An 18,037-nucleotide genomic window follows, 5' to 3' on the forward strand; every position below is an offset into this window, starting at 1 on the left:
TTTTTTTTCTTCACAGAATGGTGGACATATCCACTACTTGAAAATAAAAGAACGCACAATCGTGTTGTGACTTGCAAACCATGTGTTGTTTACTGTTTTTTCCTGGTCTGATACTGGGGTTTTCCATGCCTATAGAACACCCAGCACTCCTCAGGGGTCTGACAGCTCACATGGTACCTCTCTCCTATTGCTGTGGAATTTTGTTTTTCATATCGGGGAAGTCGTGAAATCGCAAACTGGAATCTAGTCACGATTTTCAAGGTGGCGGTTATAAAATTCTATAGAGCTCCAGCCAATCCTGCTTGTTGAAAAATTTAAATGTGATCGGCAAGAGATGTGAATTGAGACTTGAAACAGCAGAGAGATATGTAAGTGTTGACTCTTAAAAACCCACCGACACCTTTATTTTTAATTGCTTATATCGCAAAACCTACTGAACGGATTTACACCAACCCAACAAAAGCTTGCTTTCTGTGTAAAGTCCTATGTTTATTTCAATGTTGGTATAAATATGTTTCAGTGATTATCTGCAGGCACAATCAACATTTCCATTGGGAGCAAAAATGTGAAAACAACTTTTCTGACCCCTTTCTTCCCCCCATTTTTTTATTTTTTATTTTTTCACTGCATAAAACTTTGGTGTGCCAGACCTTAGTTGACTATACTAAGTGAGTGTTATATTTTGTGCAGATACGTCAATGGTGTCAAACGTTATAAGCAAAATGAAGAGTTTTTAAAGGAAAGCGCAGCGAACCAGAACTACATGCTGGCGACTACCACTGTGTAGTGTGTGTATAAAATGATGTATCCTTCTAGAACTAACAAGAATGCAGCTTAATTACACCAGTGCTTGCTGTAGGGGCTTATATGATTAGGAACACAAACACAACGTGCTGAAAGAAGACTTGTACACCCCACAGCATTCATCCGTCCACAAATACAGAAATATCTTATAAATCCTCTAGAAAGGCTGATAATAGCATTGACTGGGTTCTTACTAGAAAATATAGCAAAGAATATTGATTGTATCTTAGCACCACCAGTCAAACAATTACCTTCATGTATGAAACACCACAACTAAATTCCAAAAAACAGATTAAGAAAAAACCTGGATGCCAGCTTATAATTAATTATGATTGATGTAGTGTGCCGTTATTCTATACTATCAAATACATGAAGGATAGAAGCTTGTGAATACTTTTTGAAAGAAATGCTGCTAGGCATGTTAGATCATGCAGAAACGTGAAAGGAGATGCTGTCAATCTGCTTGGATAACACATTTTGTATTCAACAAACAGATTAATAGGCAGACAGTTGGTATTGTAATGGGCAATGCTTTTGCTCCTAGTTACACTAATCTGGCAATGAGTTAATTGGAGAAGGTGGTGTTTTGGTCCAAAACCAATTACCTAGAAGACAGTTCGTGACTGAGAGATATAGACTATCTCTTTTTTAATATGGGATGGAAGTGATCTTAATCTACATATTTCCTGTGAAATAGGAAGTTAGAAATTAACCTTTGCAGATGGAGAGGTCACAACCACACTACATTGTAAGAACATGGTGACAAACACCAGTCTACATGCACAAAGGTTTCACCTACCATCCTTGATAAGGAGCATACCCTGGAGGGTATTGTTGAGAATCAAGAGAAATTGTTCAATGATGAAGAAAATCAAAAAATTGCAAATCTATGTTTAGAGTCATAAACGGAGAGGATATATTAAAAATCTACCTAACCAAGCTTTGTGAAAAAGTACCTAAAATGAAAAGATTGCCAATGTTAACTTCAAAGCAGTAGAGGACGCTACGAGAATTAGACTAGACCACAGGCTGGCAAGAAAGTATGACTTATTCATATATAATAGAGTGCTATGGAAGTGACAGCTGTTACCGAAACATTGGTCAGTAATATCAAATGAGTATTTACAGTGTTTACATGTCCATAATGAAAAAAAACACAAAGGTTATATTGTCGAGTGAATATGTCAGTTAAAACATAATGGATCAAACTAGCAAATCCACTGAAATTGACCAGTTATAGTTATCTCAAGTAACCACAGCAAGCCTCATAAATTAACTATAACTCAGGACCCCATTCCCTGGGAACTGTATTGTTTTGTGCCTATCAGAGTGCAGGCAGGGAATTAAAATTTAAGTCCCTGCCTATGCTCTCCTGGGCAGGAAACAGGTTTGCTCCCGCCTAGCAGGAGCAAAAAGAGTTGCTTCTGCCGGGTAGGAGCAAACCAATGGGGCCAGTTACAGAGATGAGAATGTACAGAATAAAGTGTTTGTTTCTAACTACATTTGGTGAGTGAGTGTGTCCTTCCTTTTCTTTCTACCTGTGGGAGGTTTTCTTTATTTAATTGACCAGGTCCGCTCCTGGTAACTGCACCACAACGCCGGCAGAGCTGGGCACCCTGGACTTGGACTTTGATTCTTCCTTCCGATATCTGCCAATCTGAGAACATCTGACTTTGGAGCAGGGACCTGCTCCATGCAACCTGGCCTCTTTTCTTTCTCTTGCATATGTCTCATCGGTACGAGTGCAGGCACTGGAAGCTGCTGAGGACAAAGAGAGGCTGGATTTGCTGAGAAGCATAAAAAAATCACCAGTCACTTGTGGCCAGGCTTGCATCGCCCATTGGGCTTAAAGGGCAGGTGATGCAGTAGCTTTATTATTCCTTCCTCTACTGTCCCTGCCTTTCTTCCCATCATTCCCAAATCTTTGCAGATTTCCTCAGACATCTCTGCCCTACTAAACTACCTTTTCGGCCCTCATTAACCAGTCCATGTTTTCACAACAATAATCAAATTCTGGTGCAGCTTGTGCACCTTATATGCCCACAGTGTTGCTTCTTGCTACTACCAGCCCAGTTTCATACATTTGTTCCGCATATTTTGGATGGATGGCATCACCCCAGCTTCCAACAATGCCAGTCGTGCCATCAGATCCATTGAATACTCAGTTGTCTTGATAGGTATTCCCCAACTATGGGCCTGATTCAGAAAGGTAAATTTGCACTTTTTTGTAAGTTTATAATTGTGCACTATTCACAAAGTCATATTACTAGTAGTATCTTTACGACCGCGGAGTCTCTGCACATAAAATGATAGGACTGTCCTATCTTTTTATGTGCGGAGTCTTTGCAGTTGTTAGAATACCACTGGTAAAATACCTTTGTGAATAGCGCACAATTGTAAACTTGCACAAGTGTGTAAGTTTACCTTTGTGAATTAGGCCCTCTAATGCAACATGCTTTAGCTTTCAGTCCTACATTACATGTAGGGAGGCTCCTTTACACTAGCATCTCCATAGATACTCACCTAGTGTTTTAAGCAAAATGTACAAGTTCTATGCGCATAAATTAGAGGAGATGCAGGATTTTTATTGGGACCTATCTGAACACCTCTTGGATTAATACCTCCCAGGGATGTTTGCATGTTTCTTCCCAATCCACATCTTCCAGGGCATCCGCATACATTTCCTATTGTTTCTCAAGCTCCTTAGCATATCGGTGGTGTTTTAGCATAATTTCTTGTTTTTGCTTTTTATGTTGCTTTAGTCAATAGTAGTTTGAGAAAACACTGTATTTCAGTGGAGAACTATTTGCTTTAGTCAGTAGTAGTTTGGAAGCATACTGTATTTAAGTGGGAAACTATCCTAAAGGGCTATCTACATATCTTTTCACCCTTTGTGTGTATATGTTCGATGGCATGTGTAGCTGCAGATACACATGCTGTGCATAGTCCGCCATCTAGTGTTGGGCTCTGAGTGTTACAAGTTGTTTTTCTTCAAAGAAGTCTTTTCTCGAGTCACGAGACCGAGTGACTCCTTCTCTGGGTGACAGTGGGCATGGGCATGGACTCCTTTGTTAGATTGTTTTCTTTCCGCCGTCGGGTTTGGACGTGTTTCCTCTCGCTCCAAGACTTTCGATTCAGAAACTTTATACTAACTTTATTCTGCCATCTGTATAGTTTCGATCGCTTTTCCATCTGCAATCGATCTGATAGTACCGTCGGGATCAAGAAAACGCCCTTTTGGGCGCTTGCGCCCTACTTGGGCCTGCTCAGGCCTACCACGCCATAGCCTGATGGATCAGACTCCATTCTGATTTTGTCCCCGATGCCACTTGAAATTCCCTTACACTGATCCACCCGTGGTATGTTATCTTTGCCTTTCTCCAGAACATCGAGAGGAAGATTGTGAAGCCTGTTGGTCATTTTGGTAGAAAAAGACATTGCGTGACTGGAGAGGAAGGAGACTCGAAATGGCGTCGAAGTAAACAGAGTCCACCGACACATCAGAGGAGGAGTAGGCACAAACGGCTGTTTCGATTCAGGACACCGACTCCGAAGCAGATTCAGATGTGGACAGCCAACCTATCACAGCATGTGAGTACACCTGCCCCTACACCCACTACCAAGAAACCTAAGGCCTTGGGTGCACCACTGCCAGAAAGCCATGGTTCCATCCGAAACATTTGTCGGCAACCGACCCTCGGGTTCGGTGCCGAAAAAGGCCAAGTCACCCCATCAACAGGCCACGCCTGTTTCAGTGCAGGAGCCGACCGAACAGATAAAAGACTCCACCTCCGAGCCTAGCTGACTTCCACACTCTTCGGAGTCGAAAATACAACGTCCGGCTTCGGAGCCGAAATCTCAGCTGGTATCCTTGGGACCGAAAAATTAGGTACCATTTCAGAGCCGAAAAAAATACTTCTACACAGAAGAGACAGGACTTTCTAGCCATCTAAAGCACATATCTAAGACAACTACTGAACAATCCTCTAAAGGCATAAAACCATTGGAATATCAATCTGAAGTCTATCCAGCCAATCCTGGAGGTGAGGGACAGTAGACAAAGAAGAATACATGTACATAATGAGACGGGAAAAATGATTGCTTCACCTCCTCCACAGACCAAAAGGAAGCTGGTGTTTCAAGAGACTCTTGACACTGCTCCACCACCAGCAAAACTATTTAAGAGAAAGGAGAAGCCAGCACCTCTACAGCTCTCTTCTCCACATTTGCCTCAGCTTTCTTTTTCTCCACCACCTACTACCCCACCACCACTGCCCTCACCATCACACGCCCACACCTACTCACAGGGAGATACAGTGGACCCCTGGGACTTGTATGACCCAGATCCTATGCAGTCAAATGACAGAGATCTATATCCTACCAAACCTTCACCACCAGAGGATAGTACAGTTTACACTCGGGTCATTTCTAGGACAGCTGCATACCATGAGGTTCAGATGCATGCAGAACCATTAGAGAAGGATTTTCTTTTTAAGACACTATCCTCCACCCACTCACGCTACCAGTGTTTACCAATACTGCCTGGTATGCTTAGATATGCGGATTATATATTTAAGGAACCAGTCAAGGCTAGGGTTTTAACCCCAAGAATAGTTAAATATAAGTCTGCACCAAACGACCAGTCTACATTTCCCAACAAGTAGCACCAGACTCTGTTGTAGTTAGTGCTGCAAGGAAAAGGGCTAATGGCCAGTCTTCAGGGGATACTCCTCCCCTGACAAAGAAAGTAGGAAGTTTGCTGCTGCGTGTAAAAGGGTAGCTACACAAGCAGCTAACCAATGGCGTATTGCCAATTCCCAAGTCCTATTAGCAAGGTATGTCAGGGCACACTGGGATGAAATGCAAGAGTTCTTGCAGTATTTACCCAAATAGCATCAGAAGAGAGCACAACAAATTGTTGAAGATGGACAAGCAATCACTAATAATCAAATTAGATCTGCCCTTGATGCAGCTGATACTGCAGCTAGATGTATCAACACTAGCTTATAACAATTCGTAGACATGCATGGCTAAGATCCTCCGGGTTTAAACCCGAAATCCAGCAGGCAGTGCTTAACATACCTTTCGATAAAGAACATCTATTCGGACCTGAAGTAGATACAACTATCGAAAAACTCAGAAAGGATTCTGACACTGCAAAAGCCATGGGAGCCCTATATACCACACCTTTTCGGGGTTCCTTTAGCAAACAACAGTTTTGGGGAGGCTTCAGACCCCAAACTACAGAGGCTTCTACCTCCCATTCTAGACAAATGCAGCAATATTATCCAAGAGGGTAATTTAGAGGCTCTTACAGAGGCCAACACTTTAGAGCCAGAGGAAAGTTTAATACCTCAAAAAGTGTCACCACTCCCCCAAAACAATGACTTCCTCAACATCCCACACGTCTCCTGTGGGAGGAAGACTGCAACAATTCCACTCACTGGCAAAACATCACCACAGATCAGTGGGTACTTTTAATTATCCGCAATGGTTACTGCCTGGAACTCATTTCTACTCCACCAAACATTCCCCCTCGTTCTCACAGACTCTCTCCAGAACACAATGTTCTGCTAAAACAAGAGGTACAATCTCTATTACTAAACGGAGCAATAGAAAGGGTTCCAATATCACAACAGGGAACAGAAGTATACTCACTATATTTCCTTATACCAAAAAAGGATGATACTTTCAGACCCATCTTAGATCTCAGACCTCTAAATCTAAACGTCCTGTCAGAACACTTTCACATGGTCACTCTACAGGATGCAATTCCCCTACTACAAAAACACGATTACATGACTGCTTTAGATCTCAAAGATGCTTACTTCCATATTCCCATGCATCTAGCTCACCGCAAATACCTAAGATTTGTAATAGCGGGCAAACATTACCAATTCAAAGTACTTCCCTTCGGCCTAACAACAGCTCCAAGGGTTTCCACAAAATGTCTAGCTGTAGTAGCAGCTTACCTCAGAAGACAACACATACATGTATTCCCTTAACTAGATGATTTGGCTAATAAAATCAAGCAATATTCTACAGTGCCAACAACACACTCAATGCACAATAGATACCCTACACACATGCAGGTTCACAATCAGTTACTAAAAATCGCATTTTTAACCAGCACAGGTTCAACCTTACCTAGGTGCAATTCTCAATACATAAAAAGCATTAACCTACCCAAATCCACAAAGGATACAGGCTTTTCAAATCCTCCTATCACAAATACAGCCCAATCAGAAGTACACAATAAGATTTATCATGAAACTATTGGGAATGATGGCCCAATGCATAGCAATAGTACCGCATGCAAGACTAAACATGAGACCACTTCAACAGTGTCCCTCACAACAATGGTCTCAAGCACAGGGTCAATTACAGGATCTAGTGTTGTTAGACCTCCAAACTTAAAAAATCTCTGAAATGGTGAAATCACACCAACTTAATAAAAGGGCGGTCATTTCAGGACCCTATGCCTCAGACCATCATAACAGATGCAGCAATGACAGGTTGGGGAGCTCATCTCAACAACCTAACCATACAAGGGGAATGGAACACAATGCAATTCACTTATCACATAAACCATTTATAATTGTTAGCTGTCTTCCTGGCCCTAAAAGCTTTTTAACCTCAAATCAAGCAGAAAACAGTCTTAATAAAAACAGACAATATGACAACAATGTATTATCTGAAGAAACTGGGGGGTGGGGGGGGCGCCCTCATCCCTATTGTCCCTTCTAGCCCAAACAATATGGAAATGTGCAACTCGCAATCAGATTTACTTGCTAGCGGAATATATCCCAGGGATTCTCAACCACTTAGCAGACCTACTAAGCAGGACGTAGCAACAAATACACGAATGGGAAATTCACTCATAAGTACTTCAACAGTACTTTCAAATGTGGGGAACACCAGACATAGACCTTTTCGCAACAAGTGAAAACGCAAAATGCTGAAACTTCGCATCCAGACACCCACACCCTCTGTCCAAGCGCAATGCACTATGGATCAACTGGTCAGGGATATTTGCTTACGCTTTTCCCCCTCCCATCAATTCCATTTCTGGTCAACAAACTGCGTCACACCTCTCTCACCATGTTACTCATTGCTCCCACCTGGGCACACCAACACTGGTACACAACACTTCTGGATCCGTCAGTAGTACCCCATCACAAACTTCCAAACAGACCAGATCTGTTAACACAGAAGAAGGGTCACATCAGGCATCCCAATCACAGTGTACTCAACTTGGCGATTTGGTTCCTGAAGTCATAGAGTTTGGATATTTTAAAACTTCCATTAGAATGTATGGAAGTTCTAAAACAAGCATGCAAACCAACAACTAGACAATGCTATGCAAACAAATGGAAAGGGTTTGTTTACTACTGTCAACCCAAAAATATAGATCCACTTAAAGCATCAATACAAGATATTGTATGTTACCTGCTTTATTTACAAAAAGCAAATTCACATGCGCCCTTCCTCCTCCCCGGAAGCCTGTAGTCGTTGCAGTACTTATTTGTACATATGTACATATATTTACATTTGCTTGGGCATCTTATTTATTACATTTAGTTGTTCATTTACATTCTTTCACTCTATCACTCCTTCCTGTACACTTCTGTGGGAAAACAATCTAACAAAGGAGTCTATGCCCAGGCGCACTATCACTGAGAGGAGGAGTCACTCGATCCCGGGACTCGAGAAAAGACTTGTAACACTCCGAGCCCAACACTAGACGGCGGACTATGCACTGCATGTGAATCTGCAGCACTACATGCCACGAACAGATGTACACTGGGTAAGTGACATTTTCCATATAGATATATATAATTCACTAAAAAAACAAAAGTTACAGGAATGTTACAGTTGGGTTCCGATTTTACACGCACGCAACCATAGAAATTCAGCTTTTATAGTTAGTTACCTCAAGTATCTATAACTCTAGCCCTAAGGTAACTAGAACTCGTGCCCTTGCCATGCAGATTTTTCTCATCAATAATTTTACTGCAAATGTTACAGTGATATTATCAATGATGTCTTAGATGCCATTAGTGATTTAATATCTGGGGGTAATTAGTAGTTCCTGGGCGAAGGCGCAAGTTCTAGTTACCTTAGGACACAAGTTATAGTGACTTAAAATTCAGCTGCATTTGTATGGTTTTGTGCATGTAAAATCTGAACCTAACTATAATGTTTCTGCAACCTTTGGTTTTTTGTGAATTTTTTAAAGTTTTTTAAAAGTCTATTTCCTGACGTAAACGTCTCTGTAACCTTTGTTTTTTTTTTCAGTGAATTTCTAGGGTGTTTTTAACGTTAAGTAAAATGCCCATCGCAATGCACTTTGGGAGGGAGTGGGAGGAGTTAGACGCAGGGGCTAGCCTGCCATTCTGCTGCCCCCACCCAGGTTTGTTGCACCTACCCCCCCCATTTTGCCATCCGTTGTCCACGTACATGCCCCTACTCCCTCATTACAGCCCTGTGTAGCTGTTCTGCCACTGAAGTTTACGTCTGCCCTGATCAGTTAGCTTGCTGTCCCATCTACCCCCTCCCTACCCTCTGTTGTCAGAGTCCATGCACCAGTCCCCTACCTCCTGCCCTCTATGGTGCGATGTGCTGCCACTACCCTCCATTCGCTTGATGTCCCTGCCCACTCCTCCTGGCCTCTGTTGCCCAATTTTATTACCCATCATTGCCCTCCTGCTTAGTCTCTGTGCTTAGCTCACTGCCCCTTCCTCCCCCCTGCCCTCCATTGTCTGTGTGCCTGCCCCTGCTACCTCCTTTTTGCTCACCATGTTCCATGGACCTGCCACTGCTCCTCCTATCTAATGAGTTCTGTTGAGCTGCCACTGCCCCTCCCACCTGCCTCACATGGTCAGATGACTGCTGCCTGACCCTGCTTTTCCGAGTTCCATGCTCCTTTCCCCTCTCTCCTATCCTCCATGGTCGATTTTGCTGCCACTCCCATTTGCCCTCTATGCTGTGTTGTGCTGCAACTGCTCCTCCTGCCTACCCCATGTGGTCTGTTGTGAAGCACCTTCTCTGCCCTCTCTTGCCTGTGTCCAGCTCTATCCATCCTTTCTGTCCTCCATGGACATGGTTTCTGTTCCTCATAGTAATAGTTTGTAGTAAACCACCAGAAAAGACCCAGAGTGATTGGCAGTACCTGAGATGCATACTATTCATCATGTTATTGTTATTGCAGTTGACGCCCTACGTGCAACAAGTATGCCCAGACGTGGGTCCGGTGCTCAGTAACATAAGACTCAAGCTACACCCTACTTGCGAGCCCCAATAAGGGCTAAAGTGATCTGGGGTTACTTGTGGTTCCTTTTGTAGGTGGCCTTGCCTGGCACTTTGGGACATACTGTTCCAATGAGGAGCAGAGTCGGTAGTGATTTGCATAAAATGGGCAAGTGTAACAAACTACAACAGTGCACATGTAAAGTGTAGCATGCTATTTATTGCCATTACCATCTGAGGTTGAGGGGCCAGGACTCACTTGAGGCGAAGCTTACGTACAGCTTCGTGCAGTCTTAGTGTTGGCACTGGATCGCATAAATGGCAATTTGATTGGAATGTAAAATGTTGCCTTATGTTGTAGGTTCTTTCGGAGGGGGCATGGTCTAAAAGGTGCATCATCTGTAAATATGTTGATGATGCACCTTTTAGACCCTGTACTTGTACTTTTTTTTTATTTCAGCTCTCATACTAAGTGTTCATAAACGTGGAGCTCTGCAATGACAGCGGGCTTTGGAAAACAGTTGCTGTCCTAATTCACGTGCATAGAATACTCAGAATGCCTCTGCCCCCTTTCTGTAGATTGTTTTACATGGCATTACTATCGTAAGCTTTTAGACCAAATTGAGCTTAACTACAATAAAGGTCCTGCACTGTTTAACGACGCAGAATAGAAAATTCTGTTAATTCATGTCTTGTTAAAGACCATGTGAAAGTGTTGGTTATTTTGTTAGTGTGTTTTGGAACCTCTGAATTTTTAACAAAGTCATGTGACAATAGTGCTGTGAAAAGTACAAATAGACTTGTTCTCTTCGAAACAAATTCTCAAAGGAGATTAGGGAAGAACCATTCCCATCCCCTCAATTTATTTCCTCGATCAGTACCATTGTAATAAGGCTGGCTAGCTCGATGCTATTTCATGAATGTAGTAACACCAGCAAATGAAGACCAACTTAGTACTCCTGAGCTTTTTAAGACCGTTTGTTTTTCTCGGGAGAATAATAAAATGCAACTATCTTCTCACAAGGTTGCGACTAATTCTGCATGTTTAAATGATGTATGATTTGCATTTGTCTTCCCAGGTTTGTTTAAAGAGGAAAATCCTTATGCCAAATTTGACAACTGATTTACACGTCTGCCAATCATTCAACATTTTGGAAAATGTGTGACTTGAAGATGCATCGGAGTTATTAATGCTGCAGATTCTGCAATCAGAACCCAGTGAAATGCTTGTCAAAGATATCAGGTTACAGAATTACACATGATTGTACATTGTAGCCTTCAATATTTTTTTTTTTGAAGGATTACGGCTGGAGATAAAAAGCCATTCTAAGCTACATGAGCATTCCATACTTGACCAAACATGGGCTGCTAGTTCTAAATATTTGTGATGTATCTTGCTCTTAGTTTGAATCCCATTTTACAGATATCACGTAATCCCTATGGTTAGTCATTTGCTGATGATCCAGTTATTCTGCTCTGAAATCGAGAAAACAAGGGTGCACATAGGCAATTTTTTTGTTCAACTCTGTAATCCTCTGAACTCGAAGGGCACTACTTCATGCATGCTGTTCTCCCACAAGAAAATATTGTTTTCAGATACTCATTCACCAGAGAGATTCATATAGCTAAAAAAGATCTCTGAAGGTGCCAGTTTATTTCCAGTGGTTTCATTGCACAACACATATGGCACTAATTTAAATCAGGTGCTCTTTGTCGATCTTTCTAGCAATGTCTCGGCTGTAGATTGAGAATTTCTTTTGTAACTATTCACTACAGTGAGTTTGTGTGTTTTAAAGCCAAAGATCAAACTAGCTCAATATGGAGATTTTGGTTATCACTCTTCACAAAAAATGTCCACCAAATTATGACAGAACACTGCAAGTACTTGCTGGAGTAGAACATGTTTGGCATCTGTAGTTAAAAATATAAGAAACCTATAGCATGGACTTTGCATAAAAACAATGGTTCATCATCATGTTCCTTGTATCATTCAGGTATACATGTTTTCACTTGCTTCAACTACTAGCTGATAGAACAGCATGGAAGTCAGTGTCTCTTTGACTTGTAGTTTGATAGGGTTCAATAATAGATATTGTTGGGAGATAGCATATGTTTTTCTAGAAAAAGACAATACAAAAAATTGCTTGTTAATAAACTATTGTTATGTGGTCTTACCTTTTTCATTTATCTGTAAACATGAAATTCTATGCTGTAGCAATCTGTGCTACGATCCGTTCCTGAACATTAATCATTGAAGGATAGGTCTCAAAGGAAACAACGTGCAATTTACATTCTTACATCAACACTTCAAAAAGTAAACTACTTTATCCCTTGGTTTATTTTTCAGTTATTCATGTACATAAACCAAAGAAATAGAAATTCATAGTTTGTGATTGGTATTTGTTTTTATTTGTTAACTGGATAAGGTGTTGCCTCCATGGCCATTAATGAATATTAGTAATAATAATAGTAGTGCGACAGCTTCAGTGTTTCTCAGTAGACTTTTGTTGGTTTTATGTCCTTGCAAACATTCGTTATTTACTTTGTAGCCTCACATTTAGTTAGGATTTTAAAGAAACTTTTATGACTTTGTGGCCATTGTCCATTCAGCTAGAAAGATCAAAATCTTACAGATGGCCAGCTTTATACGATTGGGAATTGAGGGCTACAGTACTATTGTAATTTTCATTGTTTATGCAAATTGTTTGACCAGGAGAAAATGCAGTTTCGTGACTACACACAAAACTAAATTGTAAGTAACAAAGCTCTGTGTGCATGAAGGAGACTCTACTCTAGATCCTAGGAGGTACATCCCAGTCTTATGAAATTGAAATCGTACAAGACGCTCACAATAGACAAAGCGTGCATAGTGTTCAATTAATAAACAGTAACCTATGGAGTATCCATGTTCTATAGGGCGGTGACATTTCTCAAGGATGCAGTGAAGTGTCTTCATTCACTACTTACCAGATAGGTTATTCTAAATTTGCCAAATGTCTTTTTTAATGACTTTTTTATAACTTATTTTCAAAATACAGCGTATCTATTTTTGTTTGGTGGTTCCAACATACTGGGGAACACATTGGCTAGGAATCTGGGCCAATGGAGCCAACTAAGTACAGAGCAGACTGTAACTTCTTCTCTTTATGTACTACATCTTGCTGTTACTAATAGTTGCCCCAACATAAACTTTTGGATTTTTATTTTCCTAAACCTTACCATTTTCCCCCTGGATATTGTCTCAGCAATCCTCACCTTTTTCCAAAGGTTTAAGCATCAATCTTTTGTTTACTTTTTTCTTTTCTGATACCTGTCACTGAAATCATTGCGCTCTTCCACAGTGGAGAATAAAATCAGTTCTTTAGATAGGATTGAGTGTTTACTGATGTCCTGTGTTGTTCTAAAGAGCTTTAATGTTATACTATGTGCTTGCCTCTCTCGCCATAAAATGTGTTTTTGGTTTTATCCACCTATTTATGCAACCTCATTAGTGAATGCCATATGTACGGCAGGGAAACCATCTTGAGCAGTGGAGGCAGATTTACAAGTACCACAGTTTTTGTTTGGATCAACTCGCAAAAGTGGAGGAGTATTTTTGCTTTCAAAAAGTAGTGAGGTACTGCTTTTCAGAGTACCTACCATGGCTACCTACTGTAGATCTGGCACTCCTATACTGTTAATGAGCTAAATAACCAGACAACTCTATTTTTCTTCCAAGAGAATACACAAGTCTCTTTGCAGCTTTGTCAGAATACTGTTGTAAATTATAAAATCAATTATCGAAGATTAATCCAATAAACTGCTGTAACACTATTCTCAAGCTTTGTACGCTGTCTCCTGTAGTGACTATGTAGATACCGTAATATTACTGATTACTTTTTAAAATGTGAACAAATTAACTTACGTTTCTTTGTTTGGTATGTTAGCAGTAAAGCTTTGCCAAACAACACCTGTCTCCAGAGTTTTCATTTTCGGAAACAATAGCATTTTAAAGTGTATGCATTTGTAAATGTGTTTTGAGCTTTATTTGGCCATACTAAATACAGTGTTCGGGGTGTTGGGGACAGGGAGCATGAAAAACAACTATTGTGACAAGTTCTAATCTTTGCCAACTTCATAGTAAAACATGAGGGGCTAGGGTGGGAATTTGCCAATATATATATATGAGACCTGAAAACATATTAAGCATGTATGAAGACTATTGCATCGCTTGCATCTAAGCATCAGTGCAATCCCCTTTGATCTTATGCTGATGTCTTGCTCTCTCAACAAAAACTCTGATATTTATAGCACAAATATCCTAGAACTAATCCTTACACCCAATGAACCCGGGTTATTCATGTATCAATATAAAATTGATTCCTCTGGATTCATTTAGAGAAATACTCAGATCTTATTAAACCATATTCATATGATGTCAGGTCTATCAAAAACTTGGTAATCAATCTACAAAGAATTTATGCTCAAGAAATGTACTTACTTTGTATGAACGTCTATATGCATGAACTCCAGAAGACAAAACATGACCATTTATATGAACATGCAGATTGTGTAGTGCTCAGTGAAGTTAGATGAATATGAGTTGTAAATAATATTTGATTGCCATTTTTGAGGTACTTCTGATCTGTACTTATTTGTATTTATAAAAGAGCAAAGGTTCCTTGTGTCCATAGGTTGCTTAAATAAAATAATTCCTGTGCACTGTGTGAACCAAGAAGTTGATGTTTCGACCCTCTTAGAGTAAATCAGTGGGTCTCATCAGGACAGAGAATACCTTATGATTGTACAGAGAGAAAGGCCCAGGTCCTCGTTACTAAAATTGTGCACATCCCAAAATGAGTGTGAATGATCAAGGGAAGTTTGATACTAACTTACAAAGCACCGCAATACCTAATCGGTCATATGTCTGTGGATAAATAGATGACAATATACCCAGCATAAGTAGCCTATAAGTACAAGAAGCAAGACAGTGAGCAAGCTGTCTTACCTGTTGATGAATAAATCAGGCTTTCGGCTTCTCTGAGAATTAGGAATGATGGAGGTGTCTGGGCAAAAAATGTGAGAAAGGATAGCCATGAGTTGTGGTTCATCATGGGATCATCACAAACATCTAAGTTCACCAGTGTTATCCTCACCATCGCCAGATGCACAAAAAATTCAAAATAGGGCTGACCTGTGTCCATGTCCCTCAAAACGCCACCAAACAATTAGAAAGGTTGGACATTGTAGTTACAGTCTTTGAGGCTGTAGCAACCTTTGTAATCTAGGCAACTGTACGATTCCCTTTAGCTCTAAACACCAAGGATAGGTTGCACTTGTCACTGAGTGGGTGCTTGATTTATTTAATTATTTATAAAGTGCCCTTAATCAGTTGAACTCCCTGTAGGCACTGGTGGACTGGTAGAAATTAGCAAACCATTTTTCTCTTTCTTTTGCTAATGAAATGAACCATACCTTAACAGACTGAATGCTGCATTACCTAGACTTTTTTCATTCTATGCCCATTGTCGACAAAAATGTATGAAGAGAATGTTTTCTCCATCATAGGATACTTGCTGATATCCATGAACACTGAATACGTTTGCCTTCCAGTGGAATTCCTGGAAAACTAGAGAGAGACTGGGGGTATGAAATTAGTGAAAAGGAGGAGTGGCAGGCGTTATTACTCATGGATAACCTGAGGTCTTAAGACGTTTCACATTAGAAGTAGTTAGAAATACCTACACCAAACCTCTAACTGTGCTTATATGAGTGTTAGGAAAATGCTCCAAAAGGTTTCAAGTATATAACATAGCAGAAATACCTTTAGGAAAAAGGCAGAGGAAAGTGTAGTCTGTTGCTCATAAACCAATGAAAAGCAGTATGAATATATCCCTTAAGAACCTAGAAAAAAGTTGTAATAAGAAACCGGCAACTATCGACACATTTATGCTGAGCTCAAAGGCAGATTCAAGAAAGTTGAGAAATAAATGGTGGCAAGAGAGGAAATTAGGGAACTAGTCTTCCTGCAATTGTAACAATTATAAAGGTAATGCAGATGCATTGTCTGTCAAACTAATTGGTACTCACTGGAGAATGGTTTCCAAAATCACCTTTGGAAAGCAATGAAGATGAACAAACTAAGAAGAAACATGTAAGTGAAGATGATTCCTGTGCTAAGAGGGTAGTAAAACTTCATATAGCTTTGAATCTATTTTCGTTACTGAAAGCAATAACAGGAAACCAAGAAAAGAGGAAAGAGGTGGTGATTAAAAACACCTACATGGCCCAGCTGTTAATGATTCATATCTATACATTGTTCTTGAAGGACAAGTCAAGACAACATGCAAGTTCATGAGGTTAGAAGACTACAGATGAGATATGGGAGGGCTACAAGAGTTACTGGAAATTACATTTAAATATAACAAACAAAATAGCAAGGTAAGCATACCTCAACGGGTGACCAATACAGAAGAATTGTTTTCCTGAGAAATGAGAAGACTGTAAGCCATCCCTGGCAACTCTCCTTGAAAACCCCCAGCCCCTGTAGGCTAGGACTCATCATAGGAAAACACAGCGGGTGTGCAGGATCCCATTCAGAAGGAACCACAGTGAACAAGTCCTGGGGCACCTCTTTTAATGTTCAGAAGATCTGTGCTAATGAAATGGCTGCAAACTATAATATGACCAACTAAACTAAATTACTCAATAACCATGACATTAAATAGGGATGTGCTTTCATTTAGATTTTTTTTAACAGTTTAAATAATCTCCATAACTATGCCTAACCCATGAAATAAACTATCTGCTGATTTTTAAAAACATTTAAAAAAGAGACAACCTTCATGCCAAATACATGAGAGAAATAACTGTACTGCACCTGTAAGACTACAGTCTGTCTCGGATAAGGAACAACCCGAGGCATTTGATTTCATTGGATCTTGACAAAAATATTAAGGTAGTTCAAAACTTTGCCCATAACCTAACCCTGGCAATGTTTAAATGTTTTGATATTCCAGTAGGAACTTAGGTTATTCACGAATTCAGCAAGGACTCTTAGAAAGAACCAGTATTACAGGTAAGAAACTTTTCTTCTCGATCATAGGATCTTCGCTGATATTCACGAAGACTGAACACAATAGGAAGTTCCCTTGAGTATGAAAAAAATATCCGAAAAGCTAAATGATGCTTTTAGGCAAATAGATTGCATAAGAAGTATCTAAACACTAATGCTTTCTAAATGTGTGATTAAATCGCAAAGAAGCTATTTTACAGATCACTGCTCCGGGCACATCTCAAAATGGCTCAGTTGCTTCTTGTTCAGTGAACTTTAGGATCTACGGTTTATAGATCTATTTTATTTTAGGTAACACAAGACAATAGATCAACTGTTTATCTCACAATGGACTCATTAGATGCATGCTTTTCTGCACTAATAAGACCATAGTTTATAAATAGTTGAATGGCCGCTCTTAACTCCTAAGTTCTATCTAAGTAGCACTCAAAAGTTCTTGCTCTCCTGAGGCCGTATTAGTGCCCCGGAGGTGCAACGGGCATGTGCGCCCGCCCTGGGGCAGCGCAATCTAACTAATACAGCGCATTCTTTTTTTTGGCGCCGGGCGCACTTTTTGAAAGGTACATCTGGCGCAATCAGTGAGAATGTGCCACATTGTATAATACGGCCCTTGAGGTTGTCTTACAGAATATGGCGCGCGATCCTTGTTTGCACACCTTGGTGCAAACAAGGAGAGTGCGCCATTATGATAAATGTGCTGCCCCCAGGGCAGCTGTGAACTTGTGCTGCCCATTGGGCAGCACATTTAAGAGAAATACTGAGCCGCTGTTTAAAAGCTGCTCCATGTTTCTCTGTGCAGGTGGCAACCTGCCTGCACTTTTAAGGGGGATTAGAGAGCCCCTTGCAGGCGGATGCAGTGAGCGACTGCACCCACCTGCAAGGAGATGTCTGAGGGTTCCATGGGACCTCTTCCCCTCCACCCCAAGAGGG

Source organism: Pleurodeles waltl, chromosome 3_1 (assembly GCF_031143425.1).
Source record: "Pleurodeles waltl isolate 20211129_DDA chromosome 3_1, aPleWal1.hap1.20221129, whole genome shotgun sequence".
NCBI classification, from domain to species: domain Eukaryota; kingdom Metazoa; phylum Chordata; class Amphibia; order Caudata; family Salamandridae; genus Pleurodeles; species Pleurodeles waltl.